The 19,506-nt window shown below is 39.8% G+C and overlaps 1 protein-coding gene across 6 annotated transcripts in view; it reads left to right on the top strand.

The window, feature by feature from the left end:
- The first annotated feature begins 440 nt into the window (after positions 1–440).
- ptprsa (protein tyrosine phosphatase receptor type Sa) overlaps positions 441–19,506 on the top strand; it is a 314,111-nt gene continuing 295,045 nt past the window's right edge. For 3 of the 6 annotated variants that reach the window (XM_088622191.1, XM_088622189.1, XM_088622190.1), the window contains exon 1: positions 442–669. The gene's annotated coding sequence lies outside the window, so the exon portion shown is untranslated. Of the gene's footprint in view, positions 670–19,506 lie in introns of all 6 variants that reach the window. The other 3 variants (XM_088622185.1, XM_088622187.1, XM_088622192.1) reach the window with 2 other exon arrangements.

Here is a 19,506-nt window from a genome sequence, read left to right as displayed (position 1 = left end):
TCATGAAAGCAGGGCTTGTCGGTAACCATTAAGTTAACAGTGCGCAATCATTAAAAAACAGTCCAGCCCCGTAGGAGAAACCAGAGGCACTCTCCAGCATCATCTAAAAATGAAATCTTGATTTCATCTGTGTAACAACCCGCAAAAATGAATGAAAGCCACCGTACCACCCCTTACGCTTGCTCACTAAGACAAAGCCCACTACAGTCATGTGAAAGGGAGCCTTGGCACCTCCATGTTCACCTATTGGTCTGCACATAAAAGTCTTTTTTTTCTCTCTGCTCTAATTTATGAAAAGGCTTGGCAATCGGGGCCGCCCTTTTGGAGGCGTGGAGGAGCTATGACTTCATCACGTCAAGCAGAGGGAGGGGAGTGGGGGGGGGGGGGGGGGGGTAAGGCAGGCGAGGGGGATGTCGATGACATCATCTCCAGCTTTCAGCTCTGGCCAGCTGTGCCTTCTCGAAGCGGGCTGAGGAGCAGTTCTGCAATATCACACACAGAGAGCGATCGGCGCTATCGGGGGGATTTTAAACGTAATACATCAGGCAGCCGGGTTCGCTGGATCTGCAGCAGAACACAAATATACAGGATTATTATTTATTTATTTTTCAAAGGAAGATGTAAGGGTGCACACGGCAATTAAAAAAAACCTCACCGTCGTCGTGTAAGGTAAGGACAGAGGGAAACAAAAATAAAATCATCTTTTTTTTCTCATACATCCCTGCTTGTACCACGCTTCTGAGAATCTGCAGCTGATGCTGAATCTACAAGGAATGTGTGTATATACCCTTTACTTTTCAGAACCACAGCTGGATTTGTTAAAACAAGGCATTATCGTTTTTGCATTTATCAGCCGATAAGGTGTATATTTCCCACGCGCCTGGTTAATATGCGGTCGGAATTGGTTGGAATGAAGTTAGTGCTGATACGGCAAAGATGCTGTTACACTACCACCCTGCATGTTACTACCGGCTTGTGCTCCACTGTCTTATTGTTCAAAGAAAGGAGAACCGCAGCAAATTTCACCGGCACTGCCATGTGTGAAAGCTGAGGGACTAGGGCGCTCAATAACTTATATTGTGATTCATTCTTCATAAAGGATACTCTTGATGATCAGCAGCTATTGGGAGTTAATTCAGTCCTTTGCATTACTCAATGAAAACACTGCTGCAGCCCTACAATAATGCCTAATACAAATTAAGTTGGGGGACGTGTGGACTGTAGGGTTCAATATAAATGGATAGTATGCGAACAGTAACAGAGTTATACAGTAGGCTGACCAAATTATAGTCTTGGTTTTTGTTGTATCCATTTGAATTATGAGTGTGTCAATCGTGATAACTTTCTCTCTGCTTTCATCCGAACATCACTGTTCCTGGGGAGATCGCTGCTCTCGAGGGTGAGGATGATAATGAACCTCCGGGTTTGTAATGTAATTGTCAGTGAGCATTTGACCTGAGTTGATTTGGGATCAAATTGATAACGTTTTGGTTGTTTTGTATATCAATTTAATTTCTAATAAGAATAATGGTCAGGTCACATATTTGTGTCACACGAGGGGACCTCAGGTTTGTGATATGTCTCCGTGATTAGTTAAAACGATTAAGGAGGTGATTTGACATTTGAAGACTTTTTTGGGGCCAGCTTGTAGGAAGTGGATGTTAGGCAAGAAAGGGTGAATGGATAATCAGAGACGTTTATTACCAAAGAATTATGCAGATGCACTTTTTTCATTCAAAAACGAATCGTTATAAGAGGCTAATTTACGGGGTACGGCCACTTGTGCGACGTTTTTTTATATTAAGAGCTCGCCACGAGCGTTCTGGGAATAACAAGTCTTGAAATTTGTTACACTTGAACTCTTAGGGGAAAATGCGTAAAGTGTTCATTTCTTTACGTACAGTATTTCACGAAAGGGAGTTGCTTGACCAGAAACCGTGATCTTTCAGAATCAAAGCAAGGTTCGGGGGAAATCAGTACTGTAAACAGTACAAAAGAACATACTGTACAGTGGTCCACGGTCTACTCTACAAAATTGGACATTTTTAAAATTTACAGAATGATTCAAAGAACAGTCTTGAACTGTCAAGTTTTAAAGTATTGTTTAGTTTCCGAGCACCGTATTTGTCGCAGCGATAAGAGTCAAGTACCGACTTAACCCGGGCAATTTAGTGTTGTGATCACCCATTAACTGCCCGAAATGTGCCCTTGCAAATACTGGACCCTTTTCTTCACTGATCAAGAAAATGATTAAGCAGTAGGCTTTTCTAACTGAGCTGATCTATCAGACAAACCTATATCAGTCCTAACTCGAGTATTCACAGGGGTTATCTTGAGTTCTTTGCCACAGTGTTTTGCATCTTGTTCAGGCACTGTAATAGGAAGCACTGAAGATTATGGATCTGGACTGTTTAAGAAAATAGGTTTATTCGTCTTCCTCCCGTAGTAATGCAGTTATTGCTTTTTTATGATAGCTGGAAATGGCTTACGGGTTTGCATTGTAATGTAATCTAATCGTGTTTATCATGTTACTGCGTATTACAGTTTCCCATTATGTTTCATCACATGAAAAATATGGAATTAATGTGCTTTCGCGTATTGGGATACTAAGAGAGAGCGAGTATAGCCACTACATTGAGTGCGCTGTTCGGCTTCAGTTTGACGCTTACCACGCCCCATCTATACAACCTGATTTTCGAATAAAAACACCGATATCACGCAAATCTCCTTTTTGATATTTTACATTAACCAGCAGCTGCATTTAGTGAAGTATTCTTTACGCTAAGAATAACTCATTATATGCATTTACTGTATTAATTTAGTGTTACAAGTTTGTGTATGAAGCGAACCAACGAAATACAGTCGAAATTCTAACTTTTCTGCTGTCTGTTATTCCCAGTGGTAAAAAAAGTGTTATATTTTAAATCCCTCGCCTTCTTTGAATAAAACTCCACCCTACTATTGACTGAATACAAATCCAGGATTCTTGAGCTTCAGAAATTTGATGCAAAGTAATAGCCGCAAGCTATTAAAATAAGTCTGAGAAATCTGATCTCTCCTATTGAATGAATAAATAAATATGCATATTGAGGTCCAGTTTGGAGGAGGTTGACACTGGACTAGACTTGGAACACCAACTCCCCGTTAGGGGATCTCAGTACACTGCCTTTTAGTCGGAACGCATTTGTCTTTTGTGGTAGGCTACTGTTTGCACAGCACAAAGCGTTAGTTCTGCATGAGGGGCTCATTAAAACGTGTTTATTTTTAAAGGAGACACACTGACAGTCTAATAAAATCTTAAAATTATATTCCGGCGATGCCGTGAAAGCTGAAAACGCTCAGTCACGCACACCGCTTTGAAGTTCAATCCTTTTTGTGTGGTTCAGCACAAAAAAAAACGTCAATCATTTTAAACTTATCGGGCTGTATTAATACATTAACAGATTTTTATTAATTGTGGTTTATCTCCGTTACATCCATTTTTAGGCCTGGGGAGAACAGAAAAATAGGAACGAATTTGTTCTGTGATTCACTCATGCTCTTGTTTTCTGTGCATGGTATTCGTAGAGTAGCGCACGTGTTTTCACTTTGCATTTGTATTTAAATTAGTAAATCTGCACCAGCTGTGTAGAACACGCAGTTCTCGCCGTTAATTTAAACAAATAGGTTGTTCCTAGAATATTTTAAGAAGCACCTAAGTTCTTCTCCATGAAGTACAGTACAGTATGTAACCAGCGCTACGAAGAACATGGCTCCGTCTGTCCAGTGGTGTAGGGACCTCCAGGAACACCTCTTGCAGAAACATTCATATACAGTACACTCTACATACCTTTTCCGTCAGTGTGTTCGGCCTTGGAACACGTTGTAGTAACACCTATCTGTGTTCCACATCTCGTTCCGCTCTAAAAAAAAGAAATCATTAAATTGTGTCTTCACCCACCAGCTTCAGGGGATGACATTGCGTTTAGGACAGGAGACAAGCCGGCTTCTCTCCTAGCGGCGAGGATTTATTTCTGCTACCTCGCATAGCGCGAGGAAAAGGTGAAGAAATGAAGACTTTTTTTTTCATTTAGGGATACATCCATAGGTGCCTACAGCTGTCAAACTAAAGTGCCATCACCCTCTCGACTTATTACGGTTCTTCTGCTGCCTTGAGCCCTTAAACTGTTTTATACACTGTTTTAAGAAATAGCACACTGCAATGTCTTTTGTAGTCTATTTCAGGTTTGTCAATTAGCCATTTTCAATTGAAAACGACAAGGAGGGTATGGTTCAATATATACAGTAATACTATTTTTAGGTTGTTGTTCCTTAGTTTTATTGCTTCTGATAATGTATATTAAGCTTTAAGTGACCTTTTCCCGTTTTAGGGGATATCGCTGTGTTCAACCACATACAGTAACTGCATTTACAAGCGTACACACTGTAACAGAAAATCCTTAGAGCAACGGAGCCTTCTAATAATGCCATTAGCTTCGTGTGAACCCTAAGCGTGCATTGTACATTATTTGCACGTCTGCTGTTTTACTGCCATGGAGTGGACAAAAAAATATACTGCATTTCCTGATGGTGACAGTTGCCTTGATGGGCGAGGCATACAGTATATTTAGATTTCCCACACACACTCCCACGCATGAAAGTTTCAACATTTCCGCAGAAGAGGCAGTATTCCTGAATAAAATTGTGCGTTCTCCAAATGCTTGGCAGCAACAGTGAGGACCTGCGAGACTGGGGAGGTTTATTGCACTGCTTATGTATTTACCTTCTCAAACTAATCTTAGCAAAAAGATTGCTTCATAAAAACATGCTTAGGGGTTCAAGGGAAAGCTAACTCAGAAATTTAAAAACAGCCAACTGCATCCCCCTTCTTTTATAAAAGCACAGTCACAAAGTACAGTGTGTTTTCTGCAGGGCACATTTTCAATTAAAAATGTTGCGTTCATTAAAAAAAACCTTTAATCCACACTAAAGATTTGTATTAGGCCAATTATATCAATTTATTACAAATGATGGAACATTGTTGGATTGTTCTCTTTATTCTCTTTAAAACTAACCTTGTATAGGACTACAAAAGTATTTTTTACACCTTCACACATATCACACTAATTTTTGTAACTTAAGATGTAAAAAAGCCCAAGAGTCCAAGAATGCTATAGAGGAACTACTGTATAACAGATATCAAAAGGTATATGGCCTATATGTGAAAATAATATTGGTATAATATCTGTTGAAGTAGGACACTTGCAATTGATTTTCAAAGACTCACAACCACCGTTTTAAATGGAACACAGCTACACTATGTCTGAGACTTGAAGTCTCGGGGTCTTTACTCATGTTTATATTTCCAGTAAGCAATTGCTTCAATCTTGGTGCACTAGCCATTGGGTTCAAAGCAGCAGCACTCTTATATACAGTAGGATGTATATACTGTATGACCTGGGACTACAGACAGAATAACTGCCTCTCCTAGGGCCCATATGCGGTAATGAGGCCCCATTTTCCAAAATTGTCCTTGTGAAGAGGTAAAGATTGTGGCTATACCCTTCCAAAATGAGGTAGGACATGCGCTAACCACTGGCTCTCATAGTCTGGATCCACAAATGTGATGTTCGGCTTTTAGTCTGAAGAACTGTTGGGGCTAATGCCTCCCATCTTGTCCAAAGCAAGTACAGAACTGGTTTCAATGTGGCAAGTGTGCTGTTATTCAGAAGTTGAAGTGTTCAGACTCTACTTATCGATGAAGAACAAGAGCAATGTCTTTTCTCAGGTTTCTGTGCACTTTGGAACTGAAAGAACCTGTGTGAAGATTAAAGATGGACAGCATTATTCTAAATATGCTAGAAATCAAAGTCTGAGCATGATATTTTAGTCTTTTCATTCCATTATTTTAAACAGAAAGAAGACCTAAAGAATAAGCAACAGAAAATGTATAGGAGTGTATGTCTGAACAGAGAGAGTGAAGTTGATTTTTGCCACAGAATTTTGAGACTGTGCTCTCATACAGAACAGTGCTGTTGCTTGACATTTGGCAAGCTGGTGTTACATCATGCCCCTGGAGAACTCACCACCCTTAATCAACTCCTTCACATTCCAGTGCAGTTTCCAATTAACTAATCAGACACCCCGTCTTCCAACTGCCTACTTAAACTAGCCTGACAGACCACTCCTTGCTCAGTATTGAGTTTTACCTAGTTAGAGTGGTATTGTTCCCTACTTTGCAAGATTTCTAGGTTTCTGGCTCTGACCCCTGGCTTCTGGATCTTGACTTGGTTATTGTGGATTTACTTTTTTTTTTTACCCTGACCCATGATTTTGGATAAACTCCTGCTGGTACTTTTGAGTTCAGAGGATTCTGCTTAGGGTCCTTCTTCTGCACTGTAACAGGATACTGAGCCAAAAAAAAACTATTTGTCAGGCTGCCTGACATTCCTCTCAGGAGGAATAAAAGGTAAGGCATGAAGAGCAGGTGGGACAGCAGGAATCTCGAGTGAAGCTGCTGGTGCTGTGGTGGGTGCTGGCTGTGCTGACAAGTTAGCTACATGTGCAGTTATCTGCTGGATAGAAACTTGCAGCTTATTAAGTGCATGAGAATGTTGAGAGAGCACTGCATGAATTTCCTTGCCTTCTCTGGGTTTCATAAATTAGCAGACCTCACCCCTGTGCTTAATCGGTGCTTTACAATATCTTGTTGCCTTGGACCTAAGGAGTGGTCTTGGGATGCAGAAAAGGATGTTAGACCCTCATCGACTTAAAGATTTCCATCAGGATTTTCCCAACCATCTGTCAAGGGTGTCAAGAGCCACCACTGCGGAGGGGAGTAATGTTGCATCGCGCTCCTGGAGAACTCGCTGCCCTTAAACTCCTTCACATTCCAGTGTTTCCAATTAACTAATCAGATGCCTACTTAAACCAGCCTGACACCACCACCCCTTGCTCAGTATTGGGTTTTACCTAGCTAGAGCTGCCTAGAATTGTAGGCTCTAAATTAAGTCTGTTTAAAATTTATATAATGCATTGATTAAACTTGATTTGGAATGCTGTGTTCCCAAGGGGGAATAGAAAGGATCCTGCTGTCCTATTGTAGAAAGGAGAGGAACAAGACTAATTCCTGGTATGAAGGCAATGTCCTTCTCAGATGGATGACGGGAGCTGCACCCTGCCTGGAAGAGGGAAGACTGAGTATGGGTTTGAGTCGGAATCAAAATACAAAGCACAGTACAGCATGTCTGCAAAAGTAATAAGAGGGACTTGGTGACACAAACAGGAATTAATGTAATGGAAAGAATACGATCAGTTTGCTTGTAATTGTGACTAATTAAACTTCTAGTATCCAGATGACCAGGATGGTCTGAATGGCCTTGCTGTATGTCACTTACTGTATAACCAAGGCTTGGCTTTATTCCTGATGTCAGTTCTGTGCTTGTTTCAAGACCCACAGCCCAGTCCGCTCCATCCTGTTGAACCCCAGCAGGTTTTGACTGCTTGTGCACTGATCTACTAAATTCAGTCATCATTGCTGTGGCAACATCTAGGCTGCAGGGCCTGTCCTGTCCTCCAGGTAAAGTTCTCCTTTCATGAAGGAGTCACCTGGGAGTTCCATTGCTTTAATGCTAGTGCAGCTCTTGTGCAGCAAGTCATTAAAAACATGAAAATGGCTTTTGGGGAGTTTGAAAAGCTGGCGTAACGTTTCAGAGGCACAAAAATTGCTGTTTTTTATGCAAATTCCTTGGGCTCACAATGTGGATGCTTAATTATCAGGAGAGAGCTTGTTAGTTGTCATCTAGATAAACAGCCAGTTTTTCTTTAATGTTGTCTCTGAGCTGGGGAATTTGAATTTATAAGCAGGAAAATGTCAATGTCAAAATATTCCTTCCTCCACACACAGAAGCACCAACAAACACACACTTGCACATCTTGAGCTCCTGAAAATAGAAATAACGAGTGTGTGGGATAAAAAGAGTTGGAGAAGTATAGTTCTCTTAAGTGTTGAACAAAACCATTACTGACTTTTAACTGGCAATGAGTACACTGCAACAAAACTATATTAAGATTCTATAAGAACATATAATCAAATAGGTGCTGTGTGCCTCTACTATGTTTGTATTCCTCAAGATCCCACAGTATCATCTTCATAAATGTGGCTAGGCAGTTTGTTCTGTAAATCCAGAACTATATATATATACCTCCTATATATGCTTTTTTTTTTTTACTTATGAGGACTTCAGTTGATTTAAGTTTTCCTCAGTAGAAAACTTAACTCATTTACTTTAAACCCTGCCTATATGACATTCTTCTATGATTTTTCTACCAGAATGTTATTTTCTATCTAATTTGTTTTGATATTCAAAAGGTGTGCCAAAAACTGTACCTGGTTTTACAAGTGCTTGATACATATGAATAGGTTGATGACTATTAGGTTGTTTTTACTGTAAATGTTCTGTTAATTGTTATTGCTTTGGCAGCACTGTAATTCATCGGTCGGGTCAAGAAAGCTGTATTTGAAAATGGCTATGGAAAGACCTGGAGAGTGTATTGTATTTTGTGGGAAGTTAAAATACTAAATATCTGAAATGGAGAAAGACTCTTCTAAGGAAGGGAATATTTCTGTGAACTTTCAGTTTGAGTCAAATCTAGAAAAAGCTGTAACAAAAGCCCCAGTCCAATACGTTATCGCTGCTCAAATCAATAAAGAGAAAACAAGCAAGCTGCTTCGTGCGACAGGCAGCCAAAATATCTCTTCCTGTAAAACTTCAGCTCTGCTTAATGTTAAGTCACGGTTGGGTATCCATGAGATTTCAGAGCCAAGACATTTGAGCCAGGATGTAAGTGTTTGAGAATGTTTAGAAAGTGAGACTTTCTACTAGTGAAACCAACCTTTGGTTGGAGTGCCATGCTTAATTATTTCCCACTTGCTATACCTGTTTGTTGAAGTAAGTGATAAATTCTGTTTTTTCTTTTTTTATTGAAAGAGAAAGCATTTAACTTTCTGCCTATATTTCATTATGATTACTTTTTTTAGAGTTTGGTAAATATGTCTGCTTGTTACCATCTCAACCATTGGCCAGCAGCCATATTGCTATGCAACTAGCAACTGGCACCCCACTGGAGCTCAGCAGGTGTGCGCCTGGTCAGTACTGGAATAGTAGACCTCCTGGGGAAAAACTAAGGTTGCTGCTGGAAGAAGTGTTAGTGGAGCCACCCTGCGGCCCATGTGGGTCCTAATGCCCCAGTATAGTGATGGGGACACTATACTGTAAACGGGCTCTTTCCTTTTGGATGAGACCTAAAACCAAGGTCCTGACTCTGGTCTTCCAAAAAAAAAAAACTCCCACAGTGTTTCTTGAAAAGAGTAGGGGTATTTCCCAATGGCCCTTACCAATCTCCTCTTAATAATCCCCATCTATGAATTGGCTTCATCACTCTTCTCCTCCCCACTAGTAGCTGGTGTGTGGGGGGGGGGTGTACTGGCGCACTATGGCTGCCGTTGCATCATCCAGGTGGGGCTGCACACTGGTGGAGGGGAGTCCCCTCCACCAATAAAGCACTTTGAGTGGAGTGTCCAGAAAAGCAGTATATAAGTGTAAGCAATTAATCAATGTAATGGCTGTTGACTTGCTTGTCACAGACAGTTACTTGTTTACTTTTGAAGTCTGGTAATTATATGATGTCAGGCACCAAATAAAGCTTTTTAAGAATACGGTTTTGTCCTGGACTGACCAACTGTACTGTAAATATCTCTCTAGAGACGTTATTGAGATGCATGTCTGTAGGTCCTAGTTAAGAGTTTTCACCTGGTATGCTTTTTTTTTTGTATGAAAGGAAAATCTGTGCCATCTTGCCACTACCTACCACAGCACAGTGCTCCACAGAGAGAAGCCAATGTATGATCCAGAATCTCAGTGGTAACTTTGTGTGCAGAATTGAAGGCGCAAGAATACACAGAATAGCGTTGTAGAAATAAGGAAAATATGGTGCCTTGTATTGGTTTTGAAAAAGCTTATTATTAAACATCTACGTAAGTAAGCGATCACTGATGTGGTGGTGCTGCACCACAATAAAATGAGAACCTGTAATATACTGCAGACTAGCTGTTTGTGTTCTTTGGTAAAATTGTTAGGGGTGGTTCATTAAATATCTCTCACTGACCAAGAGAAAGCAGTAGTGTCTCAGAATATACCAAAATATTTAGTAATATTTATAAAAAAGCCTTGCCTGGGGGATAAGCTAAAATAAATATCCCAACCTCTGTGAGTTAAAGATAGTTTGTTTTAATGTACATAAGTATTTTCTATATTTTTGATAAAGAACACAGAATGCAGAAGATGCTGGTGTTCAAGTAGTACAGTGCTGGTGCTTTCAGACATGACAGTTTAGATCCTAGGAACCAGCCCTAGGCTATTATCATTAATATCTATATAATCAGATCAATATAACACTTGATTTTAGACAGGGCTATATAATTGGCAAAATCAAGGAAATTGTGCATTTTGCAATACAACAGTTATGACTCAGTTACTGCAGTTTACAAGGCCTGCATTTACAGAACATGTCAGAATTCCCAATGGCCGGTGACCAAAGTATAGAAGACAATCAGATTTTTTGGAGAAGTGCGGTCTAATGTTCAACTCCAATCCTTTCTTGATGTCATGCATATGGAGCTTTTCCATTCAGTGAGTCAACAGGGCCAGGGATGAGACTGTTCAAGGGTGGAGAGCAGCTGAGGATGCTACAAATTATGGAGCATTAGTACTGCATGGTTACTACTATACGGGTTGGCTACAGCAGAAAACGGGACTGTGATTTGATGTTCTGTATTCATAAATCCCAGAAATAAAAAAATTGATCACCAAAAATAACCTCTGCAAACTATTGACAAATGGGAAGCCCTAGTTAAAACTCTGTTAGAACATTTTGTATTTTCTTTCCTGTGCCTCCATTTACAAAAGACGGAATTTGTTGAAAAAGTGTTCATTAAGAAACAATGTGGAATATAATATTCACCTTGGGAGGGGGGGAATTCTATGAACCTTTAGTGTTAATTTTTTTTACAGCAGTACAGGCCCATGGGAAAGATGTATAAATGTGGAGTACACAAGAACTTCACTAAATAAAATGATTTAAAAATGATTTAAGTCACACTTGACTGACAATGCATTCACCAATGTGGTCATTTTCTTTCTTTAATTTAGATATACAAAGCAGGTCAAAATTAATCGCATAAGGGTTACAAAGAAGAGGAGTCTATCTAGCTTCATATTTTTTGCTTGTCACCCAAAGTAGATTATAGACCACCTGAAACCAGCTGTGTGGAAATCTTTACCACGATTTAAATGGTAAAAGCCTGATGTTCATGCAAGTAAGATAATTCTCCTTAAGTTAAACATGAGTGACAGCAGGAAAACAAAGGTTGGTATTTAAAGTATGTAAGAATATTAAAGGTTTTGCTTATTAAATATTGGCATCCTGATGGTGTCTCTCTAGAGTCAACAAAACCTCCAGGTCTTGCAAACTCCCACTGAAATGTAATAATTCTTCATTCAACATTTATTAATTGGTGCTTAAGGCACCTTGTCCATACAGTATATATTCAAGCACAAACAACCAAGATATTACATCAGTAAAATTCATAATGTGTTGCAAGGATTTTTTTTAATTTGACCACCGCCTGTACAAATTCTTATAAGATTAAAGAAAAGTTTTGCATACCATTCCTAGGACTTTGTTTCATGTGTCAATGGACTCGTTTTCATTCCTGCCAGTCATGTCTTATTTCTATTTATGAATTTGTTAAAGGTATTTTGTTTCATTTAATTCTCATTGGTATCTGGATCTTTAACCAGGTATATTGAACAACAGTGATTTAAACATTGTCCTTTTCCTTTCCTAGTTCCTCCCAGTATAATATCTGCTTCTAACGGACTTTAGTCACTGACTATTGTGTTGTAAGGTAGCTAAAGTTGATGTAGCAGATCCATTCTGCTGAAGGCATTTTAAGCTAGAGTTAGGCCATTGCTGTTCAAAATGAAAAATGTTACAGCAGAAGCAGAGCCTACAAGCTCTGATGAAGGAAATGTATTGATTGTTCATATGGAGAAACCCATTCTGGGCCGGGAGTGGAAACACTGAGAGCCCAGCTTGGAATCTTTGCTTTAAATTAGTAATGAGTAAGTAAGTGCAGGTTGGAGCACCAATTTTTAGTATATCTGGTAAGCAGCTAGGCTGGTATCTTCTATGAGAAATGCTTCCAACTTGAATTCTAGGTACTGTAACTTTCATTTTTGATCTACCTATGTCATGATTGTCAGTTCTAATGTGGCCAGTCAATATAGTTCAAAATTAGTATGAAAGTTCTGCACCAGAAGAGCTGCTTTAACCTCTTGAGTTTCAGCCCTTCTTTTAGCAATTAAAATCATTTTTTATTTATATTTTTTAAAAATCGCTTAATTTTGGAAATGAGGAAATGTATTATTGTCTGTCAAAATGTATAGAAAAGCAGTTTATGAAAGCTCTGAATTTTAAATGGATAGGTAATCTTAGGACGGGGCGGAGCGGTGGCTCTGTGGCTGAGGATGTGCGCCTGTGGCTGGAAGGTTGTCGTTTCGAATCCCGCAGCTGGCAGAGGAATCCTACTCCACTGGGCCCCTGAGCAAGGCCCTTAACCCCCACCTGCTCCAGGGGCGCTGTACAATGGCTGACCCTGTGCTCTGACCCCACGCTCTCTCCCTGTCTGTGTGTCTCATGGAGACCAAGCTGGGGTATGTGAAAAGACAAATTCCTAATGCAAGAAATTGTATAGGGCTAATAAAGTGATAAAGTGATGTTATAAATCTATTATATTATTTACTTGCCTCTTCTCTTTTATCAAAAGAGACGTATTTGTACTCATTTATATAGCTTGGCCTTGAGCAAGCTGAGCAAAGCACCATATTCAAGTACAGTACATAACAGCAGTGCCCAAGCTTGGATTTGAGCCCACAGCCTTGCTGTTACAATACAAACCCCTAGCCTCTATTGCACACTGCAGTGCAACATAAAAGGGTAGTGTAAAGAGATAAGGGGAAGACCTTGTGTGTTACAAATACTCGAAGAATCAAAATGCTATTTTTGACAAACAATAAAAAACAATAGATTGTGTTATAAAGTACACAAGTCCAGACTCCACTTTTAACCATTCAGTAGCTGAGCCAATCACCAGTTTAATGGTCATAGTGGAGGAGGAGGAGAAGGCCAGTCTCGCGAAGAGTTGAAGGCAGTCGGAAATGCAGAGCTCAGGGAGCTGCTGCAAACCTCAGCAGGAGCTGGAGGGAGGGATGAGAAAATGAGACACACAGGCGAGAAGGAATAACGGTGGTATTTTTAAGTTGGCAGAATCGGGTGAGTTCAACCTCCTTAAACTTGTATTTAAAAATCCTTAAGAAGGTTTTCTTTTTTGTCACTGTTGAATAAAACAGTATGTAAGGCATCGCAGAAATCTTTGCTAGCTTGGGACATATGTGATGTGGGCGCACTGGCGTACGGTCTGGCAGCGACACCCCGGGGGTCTGCTTCGCGCCAAGATCATCTCCCTCCCCCCCTCCCTGGATGGGCTCTGCCTTCTGCTCCCCTCTGAAGGTCGGGGCTGCTGACACTGGCGTGTGCGTCTCAGCGGACGCATTTACTGCACTTTTTACCCTACCAAGTGTCAAGAGTGCCTCTCGCTCAGGCGGCTAAAAGGTTCTGCATGTTCCCAGCTTCTTCTGCCGCCTTGCAGGACAGGCAGGCACATTAGTGTGTGTGCAAAGAGAGATCCCACTGGAAAATGCCAAGTGATAGGCTTCTTTCACCTACAGTAGCTGCAAATTCTTTTTTTGTTTTTGATCGAAGGCTTTGGGGAGTGAGAACTGTCAGGCTCATGGGAACCCCAACATCCAAGCCAAGACCTGAGCCCCTCCACTGTCTACACCCTTTTGCCAGCTTTGTTTTCACATAAACAACAAATTGCTTTACAAGTCCTGAATGCATTGTTATTGATGGAATCATGACTTACCTCTTTTCACTCAGAAACTGCTTTGTGGTTTTGCTGAAACAGTCCTCAGCTGGGAAAGAGAAATCCTGTTTGAAATAAACGTTATTTTTAAGAGATCTCATGTACACCATTCAGACTTCATTATGATGCTGCTGAGCCCAACTTCTGGACTGCTTCCAGACACAATAGCTTGTTTCTTAAAGCCTTGAAGTGGGATATATCATCCATCCTTATTCAATGCAGCGTAGGGAGGGAGCTGGAGCCTGTCCCAGCAAGCAACGTGTGCAAAGCAGGATCCCCGCTGGATCGGACGCCAATCTATTGGTGGGCACACACAAGTACAGACGAGCACACACTCGCACCAGGGCCAGTTTACTCAGCAGCCAACTAACTTACCAGTGTGTCTTTGGACGGTGGGAGGAAAGTGGAGCGCCCAGAGGAAACTCGTGTGAACATGGGAAGAACATACAAACACACAGCACTCCAGGAATTGATCCCAGAGCCCCCGCACTGCTAACCACTGCACCTGGGATACATGTTAAGATTTTATGTAGTTCAGTTATGATTTCGTTAAATTTTCTCTGGATGATGTAACCTAAAATGCGAATGTCCCTGTGGCCTCCTGCTACAGACAGTTGATACTGTAATATAAAATCAAAATTGATTATGCAGAAAGAAATTTAGCTCACTTCACTCAAGACACTCCTGCAAAACAAAATGCTAGAAGATATTGAGGCCAAGTTTCTATAGATTTGTACAAGTATATTAGTATACTAAAGGTTCTTGGGAATCACAGCAGGATTTAAGTTTCTATGTCCCTGGAAAAGGGGAATCCTGAAGATTTAATGTTCTAACTTAAAAGAAGCCCTCAAAATCCTACAGGTTTAATTTTTGCAGGGGTGGTGCCAGATTAGATTAGGGTTCTTGTAAATGTTGTCATGCTAAACATTTACTACTAAATGAAAACAACATATCTGGATAAGTACTTAAGTTTGACTTTTTTAAATGTGAAAATTCTGTTCAGTCTTTTTTTCTAATTTAGAGCACATTCACATTTACATGACTTGCACAACAGGCTTTAAGATTTAAATCATGTCCATACGGATGATTCCAATAGTCCAACCTTTTTATAAAGAACATGCTTCCAAAAATGCTCTTTTTATTACATTGTAGCTATTTGTGTGACTGTGGAACACAGATATTTAACAGGTACTGTACAGCCAGCTCTGCTAGTACTTCTCATTGCCTATCTGAAAGATCATACTCTTCTGCTCTGAGTCAGGCAGAGGATCTGAGTGATACCATCCATCACATGTTTAGGGAGGAGGGAGGATGGGTTTCTTTTGACATGGAAGGGAAAAACAAATTGAGAAAGCAGATGCCAGGTTGAATATGGATGGATGTTCTTCGTCTGAAAACTGGCCTGTACATTTCATCTGGTATAATAATAAAAGACTCATATCCTGGCATTGATTCTTAAGGAAAAATCCATTTAGGCTTTCTGTGTGGACGTATGAGGCTCTTAAATTATTTATTTCAATGGTAAGAATGCTGTTCAGCCTTCTGTTTGGATACAGAAATGCTCCGAGAGTGAGAGAGAAGAGGTGAGAGAGTAAAGGAAAGCTCTAGGCTATAGCAAAATATCAATATGAGAATATGTGGCTCATGTATTTTCTACATATCAATACAGTATGTAGGTGGCTTCTCACAAGTTCCTAAAGTCTTCCCTTTCAGTACTATTTCTGTTACACTGCTACTATAATAAGTCACTTCACAACTATTTGCTTCTATCTAATCGTATGGTTAGCCCTTCATCGGCTTGACCATGATCTTTTCTACCCAATCAAGTTCCCCAACATTTGTAGCCCCTTCATATCCAGCATGGTGACTGAAACTGTTTTTTCCATAAAGCTATAGACCTCTTGTGATGGACAACATGTCTCTAATTCAGGATTTAATGATGCACATGCAGTTTAGTCATTTAGTGCGTGCCACCCTTCCCCACTGAATAGCACACCAGATCATTGCAGGGCTTAGAGACAGGGTATAGAACAGATCATGGAGTCTAAAAAGCATGCTTTTGGGAAGTGGGAGGACAACAAAGTACCCAGTGAAGACTTAAACATGTACCTCTATGTATAAATGGAGTAAGACAGACAATGGTCTTCGTCTTTGACAGAGGGTCTGTTTTTGTGGGTGAGAACTGGGGTTACAGTACGTTACTCCTCATTTGAGGTGTCATTTGGAGAAACATGTGAAAAAGACTTTTAAAGATGGGTGAAGACTCTGTGGAAGAGACACTGACAAATATGCCTGACATTATTTAGGCCCTCAGCTCTTCCACTATGGCTAAGTATTGAAAGTGAAGGTCTTTCTTTGTATTGTTTTGAAAGTGGTCTGGACATGAAGGCCCTTGCGATGGAAAATTCCTCTTTCTCAAAATGACCATTTCAGGACGTTCTTTCATGTTTCTGTCCTAGGAGGAAGATAGGGTTTTATATGGTTTTTCCAGGTACACTGACAATTTCCTTTCAATCCATATTAAAGAAAAATATTTTCAATCTATTCTAAAGGTACACATTTGTAGTAAAGATACAGTATGATAAATATGTATAAATATGTATATTTCAAATAAACTCCAATTTAAAATGTTTGTTCTATATGAAAATGTGCTTAATGATCCTTTTAAAGGGTAGTCTTCAATGGAGGAGACCCTGGGGAGATGTGATACATTATATTTAAAAAATATTTTGAATTTTTAAATTTCTAAAATACACTGAAAGAATCCACTTGCGAGACTATTTCAGGACCAGAAGAAGTGAGAACATGATAGCACAAGGCAATAATAGAGCATATACATTTCAGTGTTGCAATAGCAGGCAAAACAAAGACTAGTGTCAGTAATGAGCTTCACCACCTCATTTTTGAAGCCTATTTGCTTGGGATTCATCAGTGAAATGCTTGGATGAGATCCCTGAATTAATAAACTGCATATTTTCATTTATAACCTTTCTTATGTTTTTATGGACTAAACAAAATATGCTCCCTCTCCCTCCATTAATTCTGTCTTGAAACATCTAAAACAAAACAGTCGTATCCACAATACGCTAGTGTAGCTATAAGTAAAAGACAACAGATTGAACTTGTGGATACAATTTAATTAAATTGAACAAATTTCCCTTAGTCTGTAGCAGCATTTGCTATATATTGTTTGTCCAGTGACATTGATTATGGGATTCCCTTAATTGTTTTGTCTCTCATTGATTAACGAATGAGTGGTCTCCACATTAAGCATAATGGTTACTTTGTGGGCAATGAGTTACCTTTGTTAAAGAAAGACAGCGGGGATGTTTTAGAAATCACAAACTAAAAAGTTAACATTTAATCTATTTTTTCTGTTGTTTCCAAGGTGAGAAAGAGTAAATGGGTAAAAGTAATGAGGTGTTTCGATGTACATTACAGCATTAATGAAATTTCTTGTTTTTCAGGCTTAATAGGCAAGGAGAGCAATACTAGTGCTGTTCATTTCAACAGTTTTCGGGGTTACTGAAAGTAAATGAGCTACCGCATTAAAGCAATTAAGAATAATTTAGCTGTGAAAAATGCTTACTCTTTGACAATGGGGTGTGTAAATGTCTTAATTTATCAGGAAACCACTTATGCATTATATCTGTTTTTTTAAAGAAAATTGTAATTGACAGATATTTGTATGTCTGCTCAGTCTGGAAGTGTCAACGGTTTAACAGCGTTCTCCTCCAGTTCCTCGTCCTGCCTCACTCTGCAGTGCCTTTCATCCCTTGACAAGCTCCCCAGTGATATACAGTACATAGGAATTAACCCTGACTGGAGGAACAGCACATCTCTCCTTGACATCACAGCAAACTCGCAGGCACACAGGAGGTCTCAGGAGTCACTGTAATGTGCAAAGTCCAGGAAAGTCCAATGGCACCTGGGACAAGTGTGTACCCACTCGAAGGAAGGCAAAATCAGTCAGCTAAAAGTATAACTGCATCCATTGCTCATTGAGCCACATGGTACCACTGCTATGTTTATTTTTTTAACAATCTGTGTAATTCTGGATGTATAATTTCATTCACACTTTAAAGTGTTTCGTTCCTGTCTGCAGTACAGTTGTGCTTTCATTTTGCCTTTTGTGATGTGTGAACATGAGTCCCTTTCAATGCATATGGAAGAAAAATCATTTCAGAGGAGCCATGCTGTCTCCTCCTGACAGCTGTTTACAAGTGTCACGGAAATGTGCCTGGAGGTCTCATCCCATGTGCTACCTTGTGCAGGGCTTTGTTCCAGATGTTATATGTTTGTGTGTTTAGGTGGGGGTAGACTTCACAGATTAAGCAATTAAAGACTTCATGGATTCTTCAAAATGCTATATGCTTTAAAATACTATGTACAGCGGTTTGAGTGGGTTCAAAAGTGTTTTCAGTTTTCATTGCTTGAACAGGAGTTTCACATCTGTAGCTTTTTGTGGCTAATGATGGCTCTGAAACTTTCATCAACATTTGTCTACTGACTTAACGTAGGGCTTGTGTAGGTGTGCAGAGTCCTTGGATCACCTGTGCTGGACATGCATGTTCAAACCATTGGCCAACCTGTGGTATCAGAAGGCTAGTCTAGGATAGCTAGATATCAGATACTGTATCAGAAGGCTAGAGGGATGTATGCACTGAAGAGATTACAGGAATGACTTCTCTAAATGAACACCTCAATTTTCCATATCCAGTACAATAATTCTGGAAACATTTCATAACAGTCAGAACTGTGCTTACTGTACCTCAGCAGTGTCTGATAGTAGCTCTGACAATAGTAATATTGACTCAGTACTGCCTAAGCCAAGGTTATTCATATACATTATTATTAATACTTACAGTTAATGTTCCAGTATTGTTTATTTTTAATAAGGACAATTTTGATAATACTTGGGATTAGGAGTTGCAAATCCCTTTTATAAATTCTGTTTCACCTATATTAACATAACATTAAAATCCTTGTAGGAAATTCTCTCCCAATTAATAATTCCTTGTTTGCTAACAAAAGTCTAGTTTTCCTTGTGTATGTGTTCTTTATTAAAGGATAGAGTAGTTTTCACCAGCTATTTTACCAAGACTGCATGTTTTCTTTCTTCCACACAGTAATAGATTTTGAATCCTATCACTGTTTTGCAAAAAAATAAAACAATTAGGAGTGTATTAAAACTAGATTGCCCGAGTATCTTGACAAGGAGATGTTTTTGCTACAGCCAGAACGTGGGCATCAAACTCTTAATTTTGTGAGTTTGAACTGTGATCAGGATATATAAGAAATGAGCACAATTAGCTAAACCCTTCCAGCATTGGATATGTTTAAATTCAGTCTAGAATACCTCAGCTTTCTTCTCAACAGCTCCCCTCTGTGGCTGGTCTGCAGCTCGTGAGCCTGCAGTTCTGTCAGTGAGAGCCTGAGGGGTTTCTCTGGGGCTGAGTCCTCAACCTGTCTCAGTCAGG

Source organism: Lepisosteus platostomus, chromosome 27 (genome assembly GCF_059453375.1).
Source record: "Lepisosteus platostomus isolate fLepPlt1 chromosome 27, fLepPlt1.hap1, whole genome shotgun sequence".
Lineage (NCBI taxonomy): Eukaryota > Metazoa > Chordata > Actinopteri > Semionotiformes > Lepisosteidae > Lepisosteus > Lepisosteus platostomus.
Note: the sequence above shows the minus strand (reverse complement) of the source record. Positions and strands in the feature narration are given on the sequence as shown.